Consider the following 12,241-nt stretch of genomic DNA (forward strand, 5'->3'; position numbering starts at 1 on the left):
AATAGTACGATAGTAGTAAAAGTTGTGGTAGTAGTAAGAGTAGTAGTAGTAAAGTTGTAGTAGTAGTATTATGAGTAGTAGGAGTAATATAGTAATAGTAGTACTGTAGTCATAAAATAGCAATAGGAGTCATCATAGTAGTAAAGGTAATGGTAGCAAGACTAGTAGTAGTAGCAATAATAGTAGCAGTAGTACGAATACTTGTAGTAGTAGTAGTAGTAAAAGTAGTGGTAGTATCACGAGTAGTAATAATATGGTAATAGGAGTCATAGTAGTAAAAGTAGTGGTAGTAGTAAGAGTAGTAGTAGTAAAGTTGTACTAGTAGTAAAAGTAGTAGTAGTATTACAAGTAATAGGAATAATATAGTAATAGTAGTACTGTTGCCATAAAATAGTAATAGGAGTCATTGTAGCAAGACTAGTAGTAGGAGCAATAATAGTAGCAGTAGTACTATTACTCATAGTAGTAGTAGTAGTAAAAGTAGTGGTAGTATCACGAGTAGTAGTAATATAGTAATAGTAGTACTGTAGTAGTAAAATAGTAATAGGAGTTGTAGTAGTAAAGGAAATGGTCGTAGTAAAAGTATTGGTAGTATTATGAGTAGTAGTAATATATTAATAGTAGTAGTAGTAAAGTTGTAGTAGTAAAAGTACTTAAAATTCTTATTACTTCAGAATATGCATAATCCTCTGCCTGATGGAGAAAAACGGTGTGTGTGTGTGTGTGTGTGTGTGTGTGTGTGTCCACAGTAACATCTTTATCTGTGTTATGGATTAAATGTTTTGAGAAGGACCTTTTTGTTGTGAGAAACCAGAGAGTAAGTCAAAGTATTGTTTTTTGGGCATGCAGAGAGAGAGAGAGAGAGAGAGAGTGCAGCTCGGGCAGAGAGAGTGTCTCAGTGAGCACTGGTGTATATTCATGAAGCTTCTTTAATAAAACCTATTTATCTCTCTCATTAAGTCTTGGTGCCTACTTGCAAATCTTTGTTGAAGGGGAACCAGAAAATTTACTTCAAAGTCTAACATAAGCATGTGGCAGATGTGGTGCAGGAAAGTATCCTGCCATAACAACAACACCATCATTAAACCTCATGACTGGCTTCAGCTCACTGAGTCACATCACAACGAACAGATGTTCATCAGTGTGCCACTGGCCCATGACTGCATTACCCCAAATACATTTTCTTTCAAATATATTCATTTCAAATCAACTAAGTAAGTAGCACCAATTCATATTTCATAATAATTCACATTTACTATCCCAAGCTTAATATTTGTATGTTGAATGCTAGATAAGCATTTTAGATATTAGATGACAATATCTAATATACTTTTGGTGTCTATTGTGAGTTCCTGTATTAGATGAGTTTTATGAACAGAAAACCTGAGCAATAATATTTTGTAAAACAATGAGGAAATCATTTAAATTATTGAAACTGTCACCTGAGGTTCATAAAGAGTTATCTTAAAACCAAAGCAACATTTTAGGACACTAAACATAATTTGGTAACTTTACTTGTGTAAAACAGCACATAGTTAAGTATCTGCTGAATTTATACATTAATATTGTAAGAATTTGCAAGACTGTGTAAAAATGCAAATAAATCTATTAGATTCAGTATTAAATGCTGACTCTATATATACGTACAGTTCCTGTCGAAAGTTTGGACACCCCTACTCATTCATAGGTTTTTCTGTATTTTGATTATTTTCTACATTGTCGAACGATACTGAAGACATCAAAACTATGAAATAACATATAGAACATATACGGAATTCTGTGGTAAACAAAAAGGTAGTTTTAAAAAACCCCAATGTTTTGATATTTTGGATTCTTTAAAGTAGCCACCGTTTACCTCGATGACGCTTTGCACGCTATTGGCGTTATCTTTACCAGCTTCATGAGGTACTCACCTGGAATGCTTTTCAGTTTACAGATGTGTTAACTGAAGTTAATTAGTGCAATTTCTTGCCTTCTTAATGCATTGGAGATCAAACAATAGTAAATAATAAACGTACAGTAAATAGCCCTATTCTACAACTATAGTAATTAATATTATGTCAAGAAATGACTGTCCATCATTACTTTAAGACATAAAGTCTCTTTTGATTTGTAAAAACAAATAAAAACCATTGAATTAGAAGGTGTGTCCAAACTTTTGATTGGTACCGTAAATGATGGTAAAAGGCTTGACTTTCATGATTTCCGTAACAGGGAGTTTAATGTCCTATGAAACATTCATGTATGACATGCGGCAATTTGTTTTTCAAAGATGTCCTCTTTTGAATAAAAAGCTAAAGATAAAGCTTTTTAAAAATGTATTTGTAAAAAGTAGTTTTTCAGGTCAAAGGTCACCTGTTTGGGATAATGATCATCAGGAAGTGCTTTAAACTTTTAAGCATGCCAACTTAAAAGTCAGTCTAATACAGTATTTATGTATAGGTCTATTTATTAACACAGAGAACGATAAAAGATTTTGTGCCATACGATCGCACACCTTTCACACAGTCTCTGTGTACTTTACAGTACTTTGGAGAGAAAATCCACACTTGAGCTTCAGGGATCTCATTAATGCAAACATTTGAGATAGATTGTAGAAATGTAAAGAATTTTGTAATCATAACATGCTTAATACTGGTTGTTTTAGAGCATTGTTTTTATGTTGCATATGTTCTTTCCAATTCCATGATATTTATTATAATAGTTGTAGGTAATTCATTGTTTTTATCATATACAAAACCTATATAAGACCATAACTTATATAAGACAACAGAACAAGAAACAACAACAACAGAGTCTAAATTAGTGTACAAATGATTAAAACACTACAGGTAAGGTGGACACATTAGTAAAATTTAATTTACTGACTTGTCTTGAAAACAGGTGATTTTTCATTTATAAAATGAATAGAATATGCAATAAGACTTCAGAAATGTGGAAATATATCGACAGTATGCATTAGCACATGGGCCATCAATGATCTGAAAAAAAAAAAAATTGTCCCAAAATAGCCTGCCACCACCTTCTTTTCAAAGGACCATTGAGACTTTGTTAGGATTATTTGCATGTTTCACAGTCAAAGGTTCCATAAACAGGAAGAACACATAAAATATCAACACAAATATGTAAACCAATAATACCTAAACTTACCCAATCCTGTGCTAGCCAACGTTCAGAAATGAAAAAAAGTTTAAACGTGTATGCTTATTAATTAAAACATCATAAAATCATAGGGATTTGACATGACTATCAAAGCGAGACTTACAGAATGCTTACACTTCAGCCCTGTCCATGACTATGTTCTTAAATGTCTTCACTTTAGATAAAAGGGGAAGTCAGGCTCAGAAAAAAGCACCAAAGGAAGTAGCTACAAGTTAAAATGAGGAAGCTCACTAAAAGTTCCACTTAAATAAGACTGGTTTTTAAGTCTGTGACAGGTTGATGGCATTGGTTTTAGAGACTGGAGTTCCTGCATTAAGTTCCAAGAGAATAGTCACCTGACTTATTGGGTTTAAAGATTCTTTCTTTCTTGAGACTAAGCATTGCTTGGTCTAAGTACTGCTGCAGCGTTTGAACTATCCATTGACTTTTTGGCCACACCACATCCTGTCGAGCTACACAGCGCTTCAACATGGTTGCCACAGCATAGTAGCACAGTCTCAAGAAGAAGAGAGTTAAAGACTCAGTAAGTAAGTTCAAGATCTATTTCAGTATATATTTATATAGTTTCCTATCAACTGTATAATTAAAATATATATATATATGATAGAAAGTTATTGGAAAAAATTAGCAATGATTTTCGAAGCAGAAAGTTACAGCAGCAATCGTGGAAGGCTTGAATTAAACGTATAACGTTTTATTTCTCATTTAAGCACTTGCATTTGTTTTGCATTACTTTTAATCCATTTATTGATTGGTGTTAATATTTTTATAGACAGTTCTCAAGCTATAATCTGTTATTAATTTGCAGTTTTTGATAACGCACTAGTCTAATGATGAAAATTAGGGTCGGATTCTAATGAAAGAAATTATTGTAAATACGTGCACTCAGGATCTGTAAACAACACATAAATCTATTCTATAAAATTGTGTTGTGAACTACACAAACTTAAATCTTCAAGCGTGTGTGTGTGTGTGTGTGTGTGTGTGTGTGTGCACGCGCACATTTGTGTGTGTTGTGGGTTTACATATCTGATTGCTCATTAGTCAGTTACTTTGAAGTAAACATTAAAAGGTAGTATTTTACCCTTTCTAGTACTTGGATTCAATAAGAAATATTCTAATACTACATAAAACAAGATTCAGATATGATTCACTATAAAGTATATAAAAGGCTCTATTTTATATTTTATTTATATTTTTAAAAGGCACCAGCTTACCTGTGACCCTGCACAGGATAAGCGGTTACAGATAATGGATGGATATACAGTGTGTGTGTCTCTCTCTCTCTCTCTCTCTCTCTCTCTCAGCTCATGTACAACGAGATTGAGTGGAATAATTGTTTTATTCTATCCACATGCACTGGATTTTGAGAAACAGAGCATTTTTATTTTTTGCAAATTTAATAAATAAAAACTTTATACAAAATCATTTCCACTTAGAATGTAAACAAACCGGCGAAATGACAGTAGCAATTTGTGAAAAATGCTATTAAAATAATTCTTGAAAAATAAAAAAGATACGTTCTTACCGTCAAATACTTTTATTCCATATTTTGTTGTTGGGTTTTTTTTTTGTATTTTTGAGGTTATGTTTTCGAGTAGAGTTTTTATTTTGTCCTTGGTTGGTTCAGCAACATGCGCCACCATTTTGTTTTTCTTTACTCATGCTATATGAGCTGATAGCCTAGTAGTAGAGTAGCTAATTAGACTGCGCGATTGCTCATATCCAGTGAATGTGGGTAGAAAAAAAAAAAGAATAAATTATATATATATATATATATATATATATATATATAAACTTTAAAACTACTGACAGGTGAAGAGAAAAACATTAATTATCTCATTACAATTAGGCAGCAGTCAGTTCTTGAAGTTGATGTGTTGGAAGCAGGAAAAATGAGCAAGTGTAAGGATCTGAGCGACTTTGACAAGGGCCAAATTGTGAGGGCCAGATGACTGGGTCTGAGCATCTCCAAAATGTCACATCTTGTGGAGTGTTCCCAGTAAGCAGTGGTTAGTACCGACCAAAAGTAGTCCAAGGAAGGACAACCGGTGAACCAGCGACAGGGTCATGGGTGTCAAAGGCTCACTGATTCATATGGGGCACAAAGGCTAGTCCATATGGTCCAGTCCCACAGAAGGTGTACTGTGTATATATATATATATATATATATATATATATATATATATATATATATATATATAAAACTGAGATCAGAGATCCATATAGAAACATAGCTCATTACTTATCACACCTCTAATAACATGCACTATGTCATATTTCCCCTGAAGTTCATCAGCTCATCATTGTATTTCAATTCTGATTATATTTTAGAATGATAAGTAGTAAAAAAAAAAAAAACCAAGCAAACCTATTGCATTAAAAAATGAAGTAAAGTGGAATAAGAATGGCATGTTTTACGAACAAATAAATAAGCATTTGTTCGTACAACATATCATTCATAATCCAGTCAAAGTTTTTTTTAAGGCGATCAGTTTGCTTGCTTTTTTTTAAGTAAATGTAATTAATTAGAACTTAGTGTACCACTTATCTTCCCAGAATATTGCCTTCCGTCAGCACTTTTCAGCAGCATTTTTTCTGAGCAAACAAAATTCAAACTCAGTTCTCTTTTCTTAAATCCATACTGTTGTGGATTAAATCTGATTATTAAATCTGATTAAATCTGACTATTGACTACTGATATATCCACAGGTAAGAGATATGTGTGTGGGTTATTATTAATTATTTATTATGTACTTTATTGTTTTTCAGCTTTTCATATGAGCAACTGGACTTCATTTATTTTTTTATTCATAAATACTGATATTTAACAAAGAATCACTAACCATCATATAAGAACTCATGTATACAGCACCATATTTAAACAACGGCAGAAATAAGTGAAGATAAATGCAGTGGGTGGAGTTATCAATCGTTTTCAGTATTATATCAATAACTTAAGTCAGATCATTTCAGTCAGCTTTGGATCAGTGAAGCCATGCTGTGCACTATGTTTGGTTCTGTCATGACTTGCTTAAAAATGAGAAAGCTGATGTTTTACTTTCTCAGTTGGTGTGCTTCTTCCTGTTGGGTGTGAGATGATACTCGTTGAGCAATGCCCTTTTGGGCCCAGTGAAGCCGGTCTGCGTTTTATGGAACTTTTTGTGGTTTTAGCTGCATGTCAGGAGGACTGTACTTGTACCTGCACTCATCTTCCTCTCTTTCAAGTGTAAATGCCATGTTGAGATTTTCAAAGTGTCAAAGGTGGGCTGTAAATTTGAACTGCGACTGGAAAGGACAACAGGATACAAACGTGTGCTGCTTTTTTTTTTTTTTTGGTTGCATGCATTTTTCCTGTGTTGTAGTTTAAATAGTATAGTTTTAAAGTGTAAAAATACTGCTGTCATAGTTTATATTACAGTGCTTTATTCACATAGATAAATAAAGAATAATAATACATCATATTATACACAGGGCCTTACTGGAAACTAATCAACAACAGGGTGGTGTGCTGCAGCTTGACATGAAGTTGATTATTGAGCTGATTGTTTTATTTCTCTTCTACTACAGCAATTTTTTTTCAATAATTACAGTTTTCAGTGTCTTAAATTCTTCTTTATTTATCTATGTGAATAAAGCACTGTAATATAAACTATGACAGCAGTATTTTTACACTTTAAAAACTACAAAAAAGGTCCGCTGTGGCGACCCCTAATCGGGAGCAGCCAAAAGAAGAAGAAGAAGAAGTAGAAGTGTCTTAAAGAATGACGCTTCATGCATTTCATCTGTTTATAGTTTAATGTGGTGGAGCGTTCGGGAAACAAGTTAATTCCTGTTATCATAAGTGCTATAACAGCTACAGACAGTTGTTTCCTCAGCAGCTTCTCTTCTCTCTCTCTCTCTCTCTCTCTCTCTCTCTCTCTCTCTCTCTCTCTCTCTCTCTCAAAAAAAATGCAGCTTGTCACGTTACTGAGAAAACAGAAAGTTTTCTGTCCTCAAGACTTCTCCATGAGAGAAAGCAGAAAATTAATAACTGATGTTACAAAGCACTGACACTGGAGACTCATTCCATAAATCTTAAGTAAACATCTCCTTACTGAAAGCTTGGCCATATAAAGTATAAGTCTTTGTTTCATACCAACACTTAAAAAATATCTGGTTATTATTATGCTTATATTATAAGCAGTATTTGCTATATAAATCCCTGTGAGTGAGTTGTTACTATAGAAGTGATAGCATATTAGAGAGAGTGCATTAATATTAACCTGTGATTTGAATTAGATTTGGTGTTACTGTCCCATCAGAGCGACTGGTAGAGAAGATTAACCTGACACCTTCTGACTAATTAGATTCAAGTAAAGATATTGCTGTGGTAAAATATAAATATGACGCTGAGGTGATAGTAACACCTTAAAGTTTCACAGTGAAACCAATTAACCGTTATTCCACGAAATCGAGGCGTACAAGAGCTGATAGCTGACGAGGCATGTAGCGCCGAGTCGGCTATAAGCCATGTACGACGAGATTGAGTGGAATAACTGTTTTATTCTATCCACATTCACTGGATTTTGAGAAACAGAGCATTTTTATTTTTATTCTTTGCAAATTCAATAAATAAAAACTTTATACAAAACGTCCGACAAAATCATTTCTGCTTAGAATGTAAACAAACCGGTAAAATGACAGTAGCAATTTGTGAAAAATGCTATATTAATAATAATCTCATCTCATCTCATTATCTCTAGCCGGTTTATCCTTCTACAGGGTCGCAGGCAAGCTGGAGCCTATCCCAGCTGACTACGGGCGAAAGGCAGGGTACACCCTGGACAAGTCGCCAGGTCATCACAGGGCTGACACATAGACACAGACAACCATTCACACTCACATTCACACCTACGGTCAATTTAGAGTCACCAGTTAACCTAACCTGCATGTCTTTGGACTGTGGGGGAAACCGGAGCACCCGGAGGAAACCCACGCGGACACGGGGAGGATATGCAAACTCCACACAGAAAGGCCCTCGCCGGCCCCGGGGCTCGAACCCGGACCTTCTTGCTGTGAGGCGACAGCGCTAACCACTACACCACCGTGCCGCCCATAATAATAATAATAATAATAATAATAATAATTCTTGAAAAATTAAAAAAAGATATGTTCTTACCATCAAATATTTTTATTTCATATTTTGTTGCTTTTTTTGTGTATTTTTGGGGTTTTGTTTTCTCTGCTCATGGGATATGAGCTGGCCTAGTAGTAGACAGTTAGAATGTGTGATTGCTCATACCCAGTGAATGTGGATAGAATAATAGCAAAATAGCCTGTAGCTATATAAAGTCTAGATGCATTGATGAGCTTTGGGAACTGGTTAATTTTACAAACTTACTTTCTTTTCTTTCTTTTTCATTTTTTAAATTTGTTTGTGTCATGTGGCAAAGAAGTTTTTTTGTTTATTTAAAAAAAAAAAGAGTTTCGCAATTTTTTTTACCAGTGCACCTGATAAAATAGTTTTGCTTTGTTGAGTTTACATGCTGTTTGTTATTTTAAATCAAAATCAGAATCACAAATATACCAATATATATATACACTGTAAAAAAAATCCCGTTGTTTTTACGGAAAAAAACTGGCAGCTGGAGTCACCAGAAAAAATCCGTAAAATATACAGCAAAACGGTAATTGCTTTTACAGCACAGCATGTACATTTTACAGTTTAAAGTAGCAAATATAACAGAAGTCCAGTGTTTTATATGCTGGATTTAACTGTAAAATGTACAAGCTGTACCGTAAAAGCAATTACCATTTTGCTGTATATTTTACGGATTTTTTCTGGTGACTCCAGCTGCCAGTTTTTTTTCCGTAAAAACAACAGGAATTTTTTTACAGTGTATGCTGGTTTCAATGATCTACTAGACAGATATTTTTTTGGGGGGGCTTTTTTCACCTTTATTGGATAGGACAGTGTAGAGACAGGAAATGAGCTGGAGAGAGACTGGGAAATGACCTTGGGTCAGAATCAAACCCAGGTCCCCAGATTCATGGTATGGCGCCTTAGTCGACTGAGCCACGACAGTGGCCATTTTTGTATTTTTTTAACAGGGCAATTATGTAATTTTAACTATCACATTCTGTTTTAGTATTACAGTTTGTCTGTGTTTAAACTACAACAATTTGTAAATTCTACAAAAACATATGATAAATTCAACATATTCTTACTGTTAAATTAACAGTGGTATTTGGTGAGGAGTTTTACAGTATATTGATGTAAATTACACACTGCTTCATTGTTTTTGTATTTACAGTTTTTTTATGTCATGATTTTACATAAATTCACTGTTAATTCTACGGACATTTTTTACAGTGTGTATATATATATATATATATATATATATATATATATATATATATATATATATATATATATATATATCACATCACATATGCAAAGTAGTGAACTATAACATTACATTACATTGCAAATCATTTAGCAGATGATCTTATCCAGAGCAATGTACAGCAAGTGCAAAAATCAGGTACAAAAAGTGCTGAACTTCAAGACAAGAAAGTTCTCGTGCCAAGTGAACAAGTGACAGAATAACACGTCGTATAATATGCTGTTAAAGTAACAACAATCAGCAAACAGCCAAGAAAATAAACCAACCATACAAATGAGCTGACAAAGTACAACTAAAAAGAGAAAAATAAAACCCCAAAGGCTAACGCTAAGTCATCATGACGAGGTTAGACAGTACGCAGTCTGGGTTGGTCAAGACCGCTATGCGATTACACAGTAAGCAGGGGAGAGGCGCAGCCTGAAGAGGCGAGTCTTCAGTATGCATTTAACCCTCATCCTACCATGCTATTTTACACCTTAATCTTACCATGTGGGGTCCGTTTGGACCCCAATACTTTTCTTTAAAATTAAAGCTTATAAAGACAAAATCACCAGATAAGTTTTGTTCAGAACATCTTGTATTAATAACAGCAATACACTAAAGGGCCCAAGGCATAAAGAACACACTTAACCTTCATCCTACCAGCCAATTTTACATACACAAACTACCAGGCGGGGTCCGTATGGACCCCAGGAGGGAATACCTTGAAATCAATGCAGTAAGAACCAATTCAATGTAGCAAACAGACATAACTTTATTGAAGAACAAAATCCACTATGGCTGAATATCAATGATGTATTATAAATGCAATAACATTGCAATAATATTGCAATAACTAGCATACATGTAGCAAATTATAGCGCCACAAAAAAAATTGGCATTATATACATGATTTTTGCAGCTCATGCAGCTGTAAAACATTCTGGATTACAACTTAGGTCTTTTCTTACAGAATTTAAAACAAAAAAGTAATTGTAAAATAATTTAGGGCTTTTGTTTTGAAGCCTGTGCTTATTGCAGCAGTGGGGTCCACACGGACCCCAAGAAGGAATGCCTTGGTAGTTTCATTATGGAACATAAAAGAAATAAAAGAAGTTAACTTTCAGTGTGCTATTCAATTATAAAATGAAAGACAGATAAACTTTACTCTGGGGTCCGGTTGGACCCCAGTAACAAATTAATTATACCTTCACAATGCAAAAAGCTGATCTTCCAGTGCTTTAGTGTTTTAATTAAGACATAAATTCCGACAAATTCATAAAACGGTGAGGCAGTATGTCACATATTTTTAAAATGGCAAACAAACATATACTGTAGGTGCGGGGTCCAGATGGACCCCACTTGGTAGGATGAAGGTTAAAGGTGATTATGGAGTCGGCAGTTCTGACCTCAATGGGAAGGTCATTCCACCACGAACTATAAAAAAAAAATAGCATAGTGTAAAAGAAAAACAGAACAGTCAAACAATAAGGAATAAGAAAACCCACACCAACCCAGAAAAGACCTGTTAGGCTACCTGCTAAAACAAAAACAGTAAACATGATGGACTTTTTTTAATATAGTGGATTTAATGTACTTCAGTGATCCCTGCATCCATATCTCAGGATATCTGTAAGAACGTACTGATACATCGCATTTATAGTTACCAAGATAAAACTGACTCATATTCTATAATGAAACAATAATTCAGTTTAATAATTCAGGGGCAGCACGGTGGTGTAGTGGTTAGTACTGTTGCCTCACAGCAAGAAGGTCCTGGGTTCGAGCCCAGTGGCCAGCGGGGACCTTTCTGTGTGGAGTTTGCATGTTCTCCTTGTGTCTGTGTGGGTTTGCTCCGGTTTCCCCCACAGTCCAAAGACATGTAGTTAGGTTAACATGGGGCAGCCTTGGGCTGAGGTGCCCTTGAGCAAGGTACTGAACCCCTGACTGCTCCCCAGGCGCTGTAGTATGGCTGCCCACTGCTCTGGGTGTGTGTTCGCTGCTTCAGCTGGGTTAAATGCAGAGAATGAATCTCACTGTGCTTGAAGTGTGCATGTGACAAATAAAGGTTTCTTTTTCTCTTCTTTCTTTGTACATCTTTGGAAATCTGAATCTGACTGGTCAGAAGTTATCGATTAAGTTTCTATAACAGCAGCTCTGACGGTGGTTCTGGCTATACTTCAAATCACAGGTTTACATTAATGATCATGTTCTAATGGTTATTGGTTCTATAGAAAACAGCTAACTCACAGAGATTTGTAAGACAGATGCAGCATATACAGTACTGTAAATCTAAGCTTAATGAGGAGCAAAATTTAAAAAGCATGCTGTGATTTAACAAAGTAAAATGTATAATCCTTGATATGGTGTAGCTTTCTGTAAGGAGACATTTTTTAAACTTTTTTTTTTGAAAGAGTCTCCAGTTTCAGGGCTTTTTGAACATAGTTAAAGCTGGTCCATTAAAGGAGAACTGCAGTAATTTCTAAACTTGCTTTATTTCTTAATTAACGTGTTATTCAATTAACGTGTTCTTAATTAACGTGTTTCTTAATTAACGTGTTATTCAATTACGTTTTCGGTTTTACGCCATCAGACTGTACAGCTCCTCTGTGGGGGGGAGGAAGGGTAACAGGAGGACAGAGGATGGGAAGGAGCAGTAGCCTAGCCTAACAATAAGCAATACCGGACAATGTGCAATATAATGTGCAATA

General features: G+C 34.7%; 1 protein-coding gene across 4 annotated transcripts in view; it reads left to right on the forward strand.

Moving 5' to 3' along the window:
* The first annotated feature begins 3,424 nt into the window (after positions 1–3,424).
* Positions 3,425–12,241, forward strand: part of syk (spleen tyrosine kinase) — a 50,959-nt gene continuing 42,142 nt past the window's right edge. For 3 of the 4 annotated variants that reach the window (XM_060908106.1, XM_060908108.1, XM_060908109.1), the window contains exon 1: positions 3,425–3,689. The gene's annotated coding sequence lies outside the window, so the exon portion shown is untranslated. The remainder of the gene's footprint in view (positions 3,690–12,241) is intronic. The other variant, XM_060908107.1, reaches the window with a different exon arrangement.

Source organism: Neoarius graeffei, chromosome 25 (genome assembly GCF_027579695.1).
Source record: "Neoarius graeffei isolate fNeoGra1 chromosome 25, fNeoGra1.pri, whole genome shotgun sequence".
NCBI lineage: Eukaryota > Metazoa > Chordata > Actinopteri > Siluriformes > Ariidae > Neoarius > Neoarius graeffei.